This window comes from Astatotilapia calliptera, chromosome 3 (assembly GCF_964374335.1).
Source record: "Astatotilapia calliptera chromosome 3, fAstCal68.1, whole genome shotgun sequence".
NCBI classification, from domain to species: domain Eukaryota; kingdom Metazoa; phylum Chordata; class Actinopteri; order Cichliformes; family Cichlidae; genus Astatotilapia; species Astatotilapia calliptera.
In genome coordinates, this window is record NC_137424.1 from 70,542,902 (window position 1) to 70,555,000 (window position 12,099).

The following is a 12,099-nucleotide window of genomic DNA, read 5'->3' on the forward strand; positions in this document are numbered from 1 at the left end:
TTCAGTTTTCAGGCCCCTCTTCTGTGGAACCAGCTTCCAGTTTGGATTCGGGAGACAGACACTATCTCTACTTTTAAGATTAGGCTTAAAACTTTCCTTTTTGCTAAAGCATATAGTTAGGGCTGGACCAGGTGACCCTGAATCCTCCCTTAGTTATGCTGCAATAGACGTAGGCTGCCGGGGATTCCCATGATGCATTGAGTTTTTCCTTTCCAGTCACCTTTCTCACTCACTATGTGTTAATAGACCTCTCTGCATTGAATCATATCTGTTATTAACCTCTGTCTCTCTTCCACAGCATGTCTTTTATCCTGTCTTCCTTCTCTCACCCCAACCGGTCACGGCAGATGCCCGCCCCTCCCTGAGCCTGGTTCTGCCAGAGGTTTCTTCCTGTTAAAAGGGAGTTTTTCCTTCCCACTATTGCCAAAGTGCTTGCTCATAGGGGGTCATATGATTGTTGGGTTTTTCTCTGTATCTATGAAGCACCTTGAGGCAACTTTTGTTGTGATTTGGCGCTATATAAATAAAATTGAATTGAATTGAAATTGAATCAGGATGTCCATACATGTTAAAAATTAGTCTGATCATCATATTTATGAACACATGTCACACAGTGGAAATTTGTGTTTTTATGTTTTATCAATCTGTGTATTGGTACATAGTGTTGATTTTATGATATTTATTTTGTGATATTTATATTGCATGTTTGTTTATTTATATTTATACGGCATGGTTTTATCCTCATATTTATATTATGTGTGTTAATGTTGTACCATGTTCCTTTAATCCACTGTGGACTAAACAGACAATTGTAGCCACCTGTGAGGTGGGGGCGTTCCCCAAGGTGGCCTATCAGCCGCCAGGTTGACCTGTTAAAGGGGATAGCGAGCGCAGAGACAAAGAGAGGAGTGACACACGAAAGGTGAGCAGGAGAAAAAGGAACGTGTGCAAGGCCGCACGTGTGTTGAAGGAACTGCTGCCTGACTGTGGGGTGCTGTTCGGCGATCCAGTCCCAACGGCAGGAACAGCAACAGTGGGTGGCGATGGCTGCAATTCACAACAGGGCATGGATGCCCTTCTGCCTGCATCTGACGGTGAGACGAGGGATGTCGTGTTCAGGTGTGGAGTGGGGCGGGACTGTGCGGCAACGCACTGTCAGGAGGAGACAGGTCTGCGATAGGAGCCTCCTCCCTGGTCTGCTGCTGGCGTGTTTTACCATCCCGGAAGAGAAGTTCCTCTCCTGTCTCTTTCAGATAAGGACCATTCTCCCATGTGTGGCTGGACTGTGGGATTATGGGACTGTGGGAGGGTAATTTTAGCATATGGAAAACATGTTTTAGCCTTGTTTTAATAGTGTATAGTTATTTCTGCCGGCAGGGTTTTTAGCGGGTTGCAACACTATTTTTATTGTATACGGGGAATTTTATCTTGTATTTGTGACTGTTTTTTTTTATTTTATGGAAATAAATGGTGTTTGAAGCCAGCTTAGTTTCTGTGCCCTGAGCGCTGACCCGCTCACTCCCCTTTCGCTTGTATGTATAAAGAGGTGGTGGTGAAGATTTAGGTCCACCAGTCTTAGCGGCATATTTAAGTAAATATATTTTTTAATAACGCGTTGAATAAAATACTGACATTTTATTAGGAACTGCACATGATCAGCTCGTTTATTCCTCAGAACAAACTGAGGAAGCATCACTGATGATCTGCTTGTATTCATTAAAGTGTTTAAAGTCCAACATCTCCCTCTAGTGGTCATATATAAACCATGTGTGAGGACGGTGTTAATGTAAAATGTGAATCATAGTGTTCCAGTCAGTCATCAGTGTGTCTCTGCACAGCTGTAATTAAAATGTGTTCAGAGGGCCTCAGTGTCTGAATGGTTCCAGTTCAGCTCCATAACAGCAGCGTCCCTGGTTTAATTCCTGTGTTTCAGCTCATATCTGCCTCTCTCACTGAGGGGGACGTCCACTACATGGACATGGATTTGTTCATCAACCAAATTACAGATCACTGAGAGCAGAGGATAGATTGGATAGACGTTAGGTCCTCTTTAACGTTTGTGAATAAACTGTGAAGTTTCACTGAGTACAATGTGCTTTATTGATCCTCATATAAAACTTATTACTTTTTAATACATGGGCATTGCAATGTGACATATTTAAGAATAGATTCTTTAATGAAACGGCACTACTTCCGGGGCATCAGTTGTACCACCGTGTCTGTACTAAGAAAGAAACAGGACATCTTCAGAAGAAGACGGAGGACTTTACTAGGTGTGACGGTGACAGAAATATATACATGTGTTTTTTATAATGTTATCACATGTAGTGAGACACCCACAGTCTTTGTACTTATAGATAAACCACAGACTCAGAGGAAGAGGGCGGGCTTTACTTGGTGTCAGTGACAGAAATGAAAAAAAGCTCAAATGAGTGAGAAGGACGATGAAGGAAACATCTGTGCTGTGTCTGCTCTGTAAGTAGAATCTCTGTGTTTGTTTGAATTCTTGTACTTTGACTGTCTGCTCTCCTGATAACTGATGATGGAGGAGAAGACATGAAAAACAAATCAGGCTGAATTCAAGTTCAAACACCACGAGGACCAACTGCAGGTCTGAACTGACTCTTTATCTTTGCTCAGGAGTCGAGGAAACACAGCAGGCAGTGAAAAGATCAAATCATTCACTCATTATATCAACACAGCTGCACAGTGGACACATGACTTTACTGTGGTATTTTTTAAGCTAATATATTGTGTATATTCACAGTGTAGTCACGTGAACATATATATTTTTATTATTAATATATTCATATAATTTTGTTAACTTTCAGAGCTGCTATTTAAAAATGCCAAACTAGAGGTAGAAGAAAAAATTGTGAGATTTTGAATAGTTGCTTTTCAGCATCTGCTGTTGAAATGATTGTAGTATTAGAGGCATCATAACGGTCCAGTTGTTAGTGCTGTTTGTGTTGAGTTGTTCTTTATGTTCACCTAAAATCAACCTGAGTGTCATTTCTCTTTAGTTCTGATCTCACTGCTGAGCTGCACAACAAACCAAGGTCAGTAACCTTCTTCTGTCACCTGATTAATACTCACTGATTTGACCTGATCTGGTTCAAGTAGTGATAATGTCATATGTCAGCACTCGAGATGTGATGCAGAGGCAAGTTGAACTGAAGGCTTTTTATCAGCACTTTATTGAGCTGATAAAAAACAGATTTTGACAAAAGCAAACAGTGATCATTAGTTTTTCATTTTAACCCTCACAGCTCGTCTGACTGTGAGTCCCAGCAGCTCTCAGTTCTTTGAAGGAGACTTTGTGTCTCTGAGCTGTGAGGAGGACGACAGCTCTGCTGGATGGACTCTGAGGAGAAACACAAATGCAAGACAGAGGACTCAATGTGGAGATGGGTGGGGAAAACCAGCTGGTTTGACCTGTAACCTCACTGTTTTTCCATGGGACAGTGGAGTTTATTGGTGTGAGTCCAGAGAGGGTCCCATCAGTAACATGGTTAACCTGACAGTCACTGGTAAGCTGAGTGTGTGGAGTTAGTGTTGATGAAGCTGTGTGTAAATGGATGAAATGCTGTAGTTTGTCTCTGTGTTGAGGTGGATCAGTGATCCTGCAGAGTCCTGTCCTCCCTGTGATGGAGGGAGATGACGTCACTCTGCTCTGTAAAACAAAGACCACTCCCTCCAACCTCCCAGCTGCTTTCTATAAAGATGGCTCCCTCATCAGGAAGCAGCCTACAGGTCACATGACCATCCAGCATGTTTCCAGGTCTGATGAAGGCCTCTACAAGTGTGACATCAGCGGTCATGGAGAGTCTCCATCCAGCTGGATCACTGTCACAGGTGACACACTCACCTGTCTGTGTTTCTGCAGCTTTCAACATTCACAATGTGACGACAACTTAATGACTGTGTTTGCTTTATTTTAGACAAACACACCACCACACCTCCACCTACATCCACACCTCCACCTACATCCACACCTCCTCCATCACTCTCTCCTGCGGTTCTCTCTGTGTCGTCATTTGTTGGATCATTCTGTTTTGTGGTTCTACTGGTGTTACTGGTTCTGCTGGTGAGACGATATGTTCACAGGAAACTCGAAGGTGAGACTCAGCGTTGTTCATTTTAAAAACAGGAAGGATCATGTAGACATCATTTGGAGTTAAAGATCATTTTAAATTCCTTCTCAGCGTCTTTACTTAAATTCTTAGCCTGACTTTAATAAAGTTAATAATTTTGTAGTTTCTGTGACATCCTAATGTGTTGAAGCTTCAGCCTGATGATGAACGCTTACAGCTCTGTGAGTGTGGTTGGTCACTTATGCCTGTATTTCCTATATTTAATGCATCAAAAACATTTCCCGGCTTCTCTGCTCTCTCTGTTCCTCCTGATGAACGCAAAACTGAATTTAACAACCAAAATCATATTTTTTTAGTCTTTCTCCTAAAACACCCGGTAAACGTTACTTTCAAACTGAACAAAATTAATTTGTTAATGTTTTTTGTCTTTAGCAAAATTTTGTGTGAGTCACAGCAACCTGCAGTGTGTTTTCATGATAATGAAGAATCAACATCACCTCTTCATAACACCAGCTACATATACTCAGAAGCACAAGACACTTCTCTTTTGGCTAATAATAGTGTTCATGCTGTGAGAACATGTTTGCTTTGAGCTTTGTGGTGAAGCGCGTCAGTGTGGAAATAATGGCAGCTTCGTGGTTGTGCACCTTTCTTGTTCTTAGAGACACCTCGCTTTTCTGTGTGCTTGTTGGCAAAAAAAAGAAGAAAAACTGTAAAAAGGTGCATAAAAGTTATTAATATTAAATAATAAAACTTATTTATGTGGCTGTATTGCAATAATATCACAACGCTGTTGCAGTTGTACCTGCAATAATTTTAATGTGTTTTATTCTACAGAGAGTGAACCAGCTGCTTTTGATCTGTCACAGAGAACTGAATATGTCAGTTATTGACTAAAAACCATCAGAACGTGGTCCAGGTACAGCTGCTTTTTATCTTTCACTTTGGACGGAGAAAAGCTATCTGCTCACCTTGTTTCCATTCACCATGCTAAGCTAAGCTAACCGCATCAGGACTTGTGAAACAGACTTCTCATCACTGTCACACAAAAAAAATCTTTTGCGTTAGTACCGACTCAGATCGACTCAACATGATTTGATTTGGATCAAGTAATTTTTTCATTATAGTCTAGTACCATAGACTATAATGGTACTAGACTCACATTATAGTCTAATGTGAGTGGTCATCGCAACAAAGGTGGGTGACAAGGCCATAATAGACCTGCTGCTCGGTCTGTGGCTCTTCATCAGATTTGGGGACCACAGCGTTGTTTTTTCTTTGCTATTTCAATTTCTGGGTTTCACAAATGGTGTGACGCTCTCAAGACTCATCGAGGGACGGCACAGACAGTCCAATCGGTCGCATGCAGTTTGTTGACATGATATTTTCAGATGGCCTTGGATAGTATCACAGTGCAGTAGATACTAAAAAAGTACCGGATACCAGTTACTATGACCTAATGGAAAACCCTGACAGATGTGGCGAGCTAACCTGAGTAGGTACTAATGGAAAAGTATTTCCTGAATAACTGACCTGCTCCTTTAATGAGATATGAGCAGCAGGAAGTGAGGGCAGTTACAGATGTGTGTTCCTCTTTATTCCTCTCAGAATAAAACTAGCTCCTACACTTAGTGTATTTTGTGTCACACTAAATATAATGTTTTTGTGATAATGTTCTAGAAAACGTTTTTGTCTACTTTTTGATAAGTAAGAAACACTTTGGACAGTACAAACAGAACCTGACAGAAGCCAGTTTCTATTGAAATGTAAAGAAGAAGAAAAAATGGTGATAATCTTTGTTTACAGAGGACCTGTTCTGGTGTTTCTTATTTTTTTTTGTCATATGCCTCATGTTCCTCTTGTGGATGTTTGTATTGAACAAAGTTTCTATTAATGGGTTCAGTGTATATAAATGTAACTGTGAACCTAAAGCTCAGGCTGCAACTCTAAACTAATCCCTAATATGACAGATAAGCTCCAGGGAACAGAGGGAAAACAGACAGGGAATGCAGAGGGAATAAATTCAAAGTAAAAATTCAAGGTAAAAACTGAAGCTGAGAGAAGAAACAAACTAGAAGAAATCATGTGATCAAAGTTAAAGATCAGCACAGATCTGTGAGCTCTAGGTTTGAAGAAGCAGCTAAAGTGTGAACAGAATGGAAGCTCTGTGATTTGTATCGGAGCTGGTTCCCAGTAAAGTCTAAACTGGGACTGTGTGTGATGCAGAGAGATGGAGATTGGAGTTCTTTACTGAACTAAAAAGCTTGTAATCATGTTTCCTGTTGTTCTAACTGTTTGTGTTTGTGTTCAGACTTTAAACCAGAGCCAGATGTCGTCTACTCTTCACTGAAGTAGTCCACCAGTCCAACCACTGATGTCCAGCTGCTGGTCTCTAACTGGTCCCCCCAGCACCTCAGACCAGAGGACATTCACATGCTAACAAGACTTCTGTGGGTTTCACAAAGGTCTCAGATGGAAAACTGGACTTCTGGTTTGGTTCTGGCTAAATGACACATACCTCTATTAACTGAAGAAAACAAAGAATAAAGACTAAACCACAACCTCAGCCTAAATACAACCGGAGCATCAACCTGTGTCTTTAAATCTTCTTTTATTTGTGTTTGAGACTGAAGAGTGTTATCTCTTTGTTTACTCAGTCACCTAGAAACCAACCAGCAGCCACTGGCATGGTGAAAAAGTTTTATAATTTTTCCACTTTTCTGAGTAAATAAATATAATTGCCTGGTAGTAGTTATTTGTATTTTTTCCACCTCTTCAATTAATTTTTAAATATTAATAAACAAGTCAATAAAGAATTATTTTTACTGATGGTATGAGTTGCAAGATCTTTGGGTTGATATTGTTACAGCATCACCTTAATCACAAACTATGCCATTGTTGATCTAAAACTCATCATAAAATTCAATGAGATAAGATGGGTAAAGGAGAGACATGAAATGATCATGAACAAGCATGTCCAATTCAGCTTTGGAGACAACAGTCCTGACTTTAGCCATATTTCTTAAATGGTAAAAGCTAGAGTGGGTTACAGACTTGATGTGAGCATAAAAAGTCAAATATTGGTCAAAAAATAACCAAAGAGTCTGAGCAGCAGCTTTTACCATGGATGAGAAAGAACCCAGATGTGAACAGTGTTCTTCAATAGTTGACTTTAGTTTCCACAAAGCATTGTTGTTACAGCAGAACGGCTGATGTTTAACAACAGTTTAACCCTTAATTGACCAAGGTTCCAAGATAATTAATTGCTATGAACTGGTGGTAGTGTGGACTTGAGGCAGCCAGGTATCCCAGAATGCATTTCAATTCAATTTTATTTATATAGTGCCAAATCACAACAACAGTTGCCTCAAGGTGTTTTATACTGTAAGGTAGACCCTACAATAATACATCATTTCAATTCACAAGCAACAATGGTGGTGGTGATCTAAACTGTAAGTAAAAGTTTTAAAATTTTTCTGTCACCAACTACACTTTAAATATTGTTTTGATATTGAATGTAGTGGCGTAATCTTCACATGTGTGCTCAGGTTGTCAGCATAGAACGTGTTCGCTAAAGTGCTCCATTCTTTTCAGTAATTTCGTTAGCTCTGCTAACAGTCAGCTGATAGTTCCATATGTTGCATCTGCAGATTCTTATTTTCACCAACGTGTCATGATTCGGCTGTGGCGTGGATCTAGGAACCAAATGCAGGACAGTCAGACGGAGGAATAAACTCAAAGAGGCTGCTTTACTGCAGTTGCAGAAAAATTCCATAAACAATAAACTTGCAATAACAAACCAATACCAATGCTAAATACTGAGAAACCTTGAGAAAAGAGACTAGGGACGAGAAGCATGGAGGGAAACACACACACACACAGAGCGTAAGGGTACGAGGCAACAACGAGCACTGGAGGACATACACACAGGCAGGAACATGAGGGAACAGGTGGAAACACAGCTGGAACTAATTTGGCAGGACAAGGCAAGGTAAGTGTAACGCAATCTGTACTTACGCCAAACCTTTAATGCGTGGAAATCAGGACTGTTGACCTTGGGCAGTTCACTAGGTGTCAGTGTCATCAATTTCACCCCGATGTTTAACCCAGAATCACAGTTTCTCTAAAAATAGGTTACAAGAAATCAAATGTATCCCAAATACCTGTATCCTGTCAGAAGCTAGTTTCGTAAAGGAGATTGGTAGTAGCTGCTCCACCACAGGAACAATAAGGCTTCCAGCACACAATGGACACCACACTTACTTAGCATAAACACATTTATTTGACACAATTTTAAATAATAAACCCCTTTTTTTGTAGTGTCTTTCCACTCAGTGTCATAAGAAAAATAAAACAAATAAATAAACAAAATCAAATATGTATCCTTTAAGGTCCTTTGGCCAAAAGAAAATCACCTGAGCTCAGGGAAAAATAAAGCGCATCGTTGGGGCCCTTTGAATTGTTCCTACCGCTCTGTTGGAACGGTGTAGCATCCAATAATAGCATCCAGCAAGCAGCAACGACCATCTATTTGCCAGGACGGTTCGGCAGAGTCATCAGATGAGGACTTCCACAAGGCAGTTCATCCAGTAGGATCCAGGGCACCAAAAGGGCAAACAAACCAGCCTACACACAAGTGTGCAGAAGAATTAACTGAAATGTTCATAAGTCTCAGTACCACTGACTCAGTGTCCATGTCACTAACGGCTTATTTAACAGACTTACCATTATAATAATACAGGTTTGTCAAAATAAAAATATAACAGAACATAAATGCTGTTAACAATGCTTATTAATGCTGTTCTCTTAGGCATAACATAATAACACTGTAACTGACCTCGTGTCGGCCGCCATTTCAGGACATTAGCTAGGCTCACTTAACGGCTAGCTTGCTAACAGTCAGCCAATAACACACGTTATACAATATTTAGCCTCTTTCTTAACAACATGACAGCGGTAGATTTGATACCTCGCTGCAGTATAATAAGGCACAAAACATTTCATACGAACATGAGCTGCACGCTAACTCACCAGAGGAGTTCGTGTAATGGCGAATGCTGTCGGACTCAGCTCCGCTTCACGTTTGTAACCGCTACAAGACTTTTTCCCGAATTTCCAGCTCGTAGAGGGCACGAGAGCAGCATGCGCCTCATCGGACGAACGGAAGGAAAAACTCTGTAGCTGGACTAGAGAGTGGCTATGCGCACGGCACAGTGGTGCGTTCAGTGACCACAAATAATCAGAAATCCCATACTCAAACAATGATCTGGGTTACATAAGCAAAAGAGAATACACTGACATGAGACAAAGACCTTCAAAGTAAACTGAACCCAGGTGCCCAACACACTAAATTTGCAAAAAATAATTTTATTGTGTAATTTATATCTTTGTACAGCACTTTGGCCAACACTTCTGTTGTAATTAAACTTGCTTTATAAATAAATAAACAAAACAGTACAGATAGAAACACATTGGCAGGAAAGACTAGACACAAAAAAACCGAGGGAGCACATAACCCAAAACCTAAGAACTAGAAAATCTTAACCAGAATAACACCAAAATGAAAAGATAATAATAATCAAAACAAAACCACTGAGTCCGAAAACTCAGGACGATAACAGAATGGTTGTCTCTTTCTGTCAGTGGTTCATCATGTGGTTTAACAAGATTAAAGACTCAGCAAAAAAGGTCTCCATCCTCTCCAGCTCCAACAAATACATATATCTCTCAATATTATCTTCAGACAACAATTAAATTATTTTAATTGAAATTCTGCCTGGTCTACTGTCTCTATGTTTCAGTCATATACCGTATTTCCCGGACTACAAAGCGCACCTAAATATTAGCCGCACAAGCTAAAATCAGGGGAAAATCCTGTTTTGTACATACATTAGCCGCACCTGACCAAAAGCCGCAGGTGTTTCAATGTTGACTTATCATATGTAAGAGAATATGCACAAAGGGAATTGTCAGGAAAGAGATGGCTGTTTGGAGACATCACTTTTATTAATATTTTGAAAAACAAGTTATGGGTACATATTTGCACATGTAGTACATAACAGTAGCCTACAGCACACCAGAAAAATAGATTCGGACTACCTTTTAGGCTCAGGTGCAGTGACACAGCTTTAACAAGAAGAAAAGTCAGTCATTCACCACCATCTTTCTCTTCTTCCTGCGCACTAAAACCACCAAAGTCCTCTTCTCCAGTGTCGGATACAAACAGGCTCAGGATGGCTTCGTCATCCACTCTTCTTCTCTCCTTCATTGTCACTTTCAAAACCAAAGAAATCCTCATTGTCAGTGTCAGAGTCGAACACCCTCAGAAGGGCCGTGGCGGTGTCCTCCTCTCCATCATGCAGCAGTACAGCCCTTCAAAATCCGTTGGTGATCGTGGATGTTTTCACACTTTTCCACGCTGTCAGAATCCACCGGTGGAGTTGGGCATAACTTGCTTTTTGGGCATAACTTGCAAGTTTATCGCCGCTCATCATCCACGCCTCCCGCTGAATGCGTAGCGCTACTTTGAAGTTTGTTTTTCGCGCTACTTCGTACGGCACTACGTTGCCTGGCGGACGGACATGTGACTAACATACCACTCTTGAACCCCGATCCTTCCGCCAGGCAACGTAGTGCCGTACAACAGCGGAACACACAAAACAAATCGTCTTACGATATGACAAAAATCACGGACAATCCATAGAAAAGCCGCACCTGACTAAAAGCCGCAGGGTTCAAAGCTTGTGCAAAAAGTAGCGGCTTATAGCCCGACATTTACGGTAAATAATGAGCCAACATTTTCCTCACGACACAACCAATAAGCTCGACAGAGCCTCAGTTTACCTGCATACATCCTGGTCACCTGTCAGCTGTTTAACACTTCTGCTGATTCAAGAAACACACCCATGTTACCTGGTGACAGTCACAGTTTAACATGGGCAGCTGCTGCTCGATATAATGTAATGTTGGCACGATATTGTGCACAAGATAAGTGAATGCTGTTTGTTTCCAGAGCGCAGAACTGCTGGATTAAAGATGAAAAACAGGATTGAAATGGACGAGACTGATACTGAGAAAACTACAGAGCACTTTATCTTTATCTCTATTATCTGGTGTTCATATGAGTTGGAATTTTTTAACTGTGAATTTTGAGTTAAAACTAATATTAGTTTTAACTGTCTCGAAATATTAAATCATCTGTTTTTTAATAGTTATTCAACTGTATTCTAAGTAACAGCTGTCTGTTAGAATGTTCATGTTAATAAAATAAAAATAAGTAAGGTTAACATATGATTCATGTCAGTTGTTTTTTTATGTTGGTGTTTCGGTCATGTTACGTTTAGCTGTCAAAGGTTTTGTCAAAACTATGAAACACATCACAGACTTTTGGATTTTGGAAGACAATTGGTAATGCTCATGAATGAGGCTAAAGGCAGTAAGCTGCCCTTTATAACAAAACATGTTAATAGCACCTCCACATTTATATTGTAACAGACTGGGTTACAAGTTAGTTGACCGTTGTGTTATCAGTGTTTTGTGTTCAGAATTGCCACTCACTTATGGCATAGTTGATCCACACCGGTAGCAATGTGATTTACTGAGTGTCTTGAATCGGTAATCGGCCTGTCAGATAAGCTACCTATGACAGAGAGTCTTGAGGAGAGCATGTGTGTGGTTTGGCTGATAGTGTTTGGGGGGTGGATGTTAGAGAGTGTTGTCGTTGGTGTGTGCGGGGAAAAGGAGCACAAGTTGGGGCAGAGAGTAAGTGGGGGTTTGTTTTGATTCAGAAGAGCATGTTTTTTCCTGTTTTTTTGGTGTTGGCTGCAGTGTTGGTCAAGTTACTTGACAAAAGTAATCAGTAACTAATTACCGATTACTTCCCCAAAAAAGTAATCCCATTACTTTACTGATTACTTATTTTCAAAAGTAATTAATTACTTAGTTACTTAGTTACTTTTTAAAAATACGATTTACAACCTGAATAGGTGATAAAGCGATAGATCTT

At 40.4% G+C, this 12,099-nt stretch overlaps 1 protein-coding gene and 2 long non-coding RNA genes across 3 annotated transcripts in view; 2 read left to right on the forward strand and 1 right to left on the reverse strand.

The window, feature by feature from the left end:
* Positions 1 to 12,099, forward strand: part of LOC145425734 (coxsackievirus and adenovirus receptor-like) — a 312,252-nt gene that overhangs the window by 187,948 nt on the left and 112,205 nt on the right. The gene's annotated exons all lie outside the window — the stretch shown is intronic.
* LOC113011166 (uncharacterized) lies at positions 3,256 to 6,919 on the forward strand. Its single transcript, XR_013906499.1, has 3 exons — positions 3,256 to 4,118; positions 4,932 to 5,013; positions 6,406 to 6,919. It is a non-coding gene; the product is annotated as an uncharacterized LOC113011166 (long non-coding RNA).
* Positions 8,358 to 9,394, reverse strand: LOC145425742 (uncharacterized). The gene is made up of 2 exons (XR_013906469.1): positions 9,126 to 9,394; positions 8,358 to 8,720 (listed from the first exon to the last, which is right to left on the reverse strand). It is a non-coding gene; the product is annotated as an uncharacterized LOC145425742 (long non-coding RNA).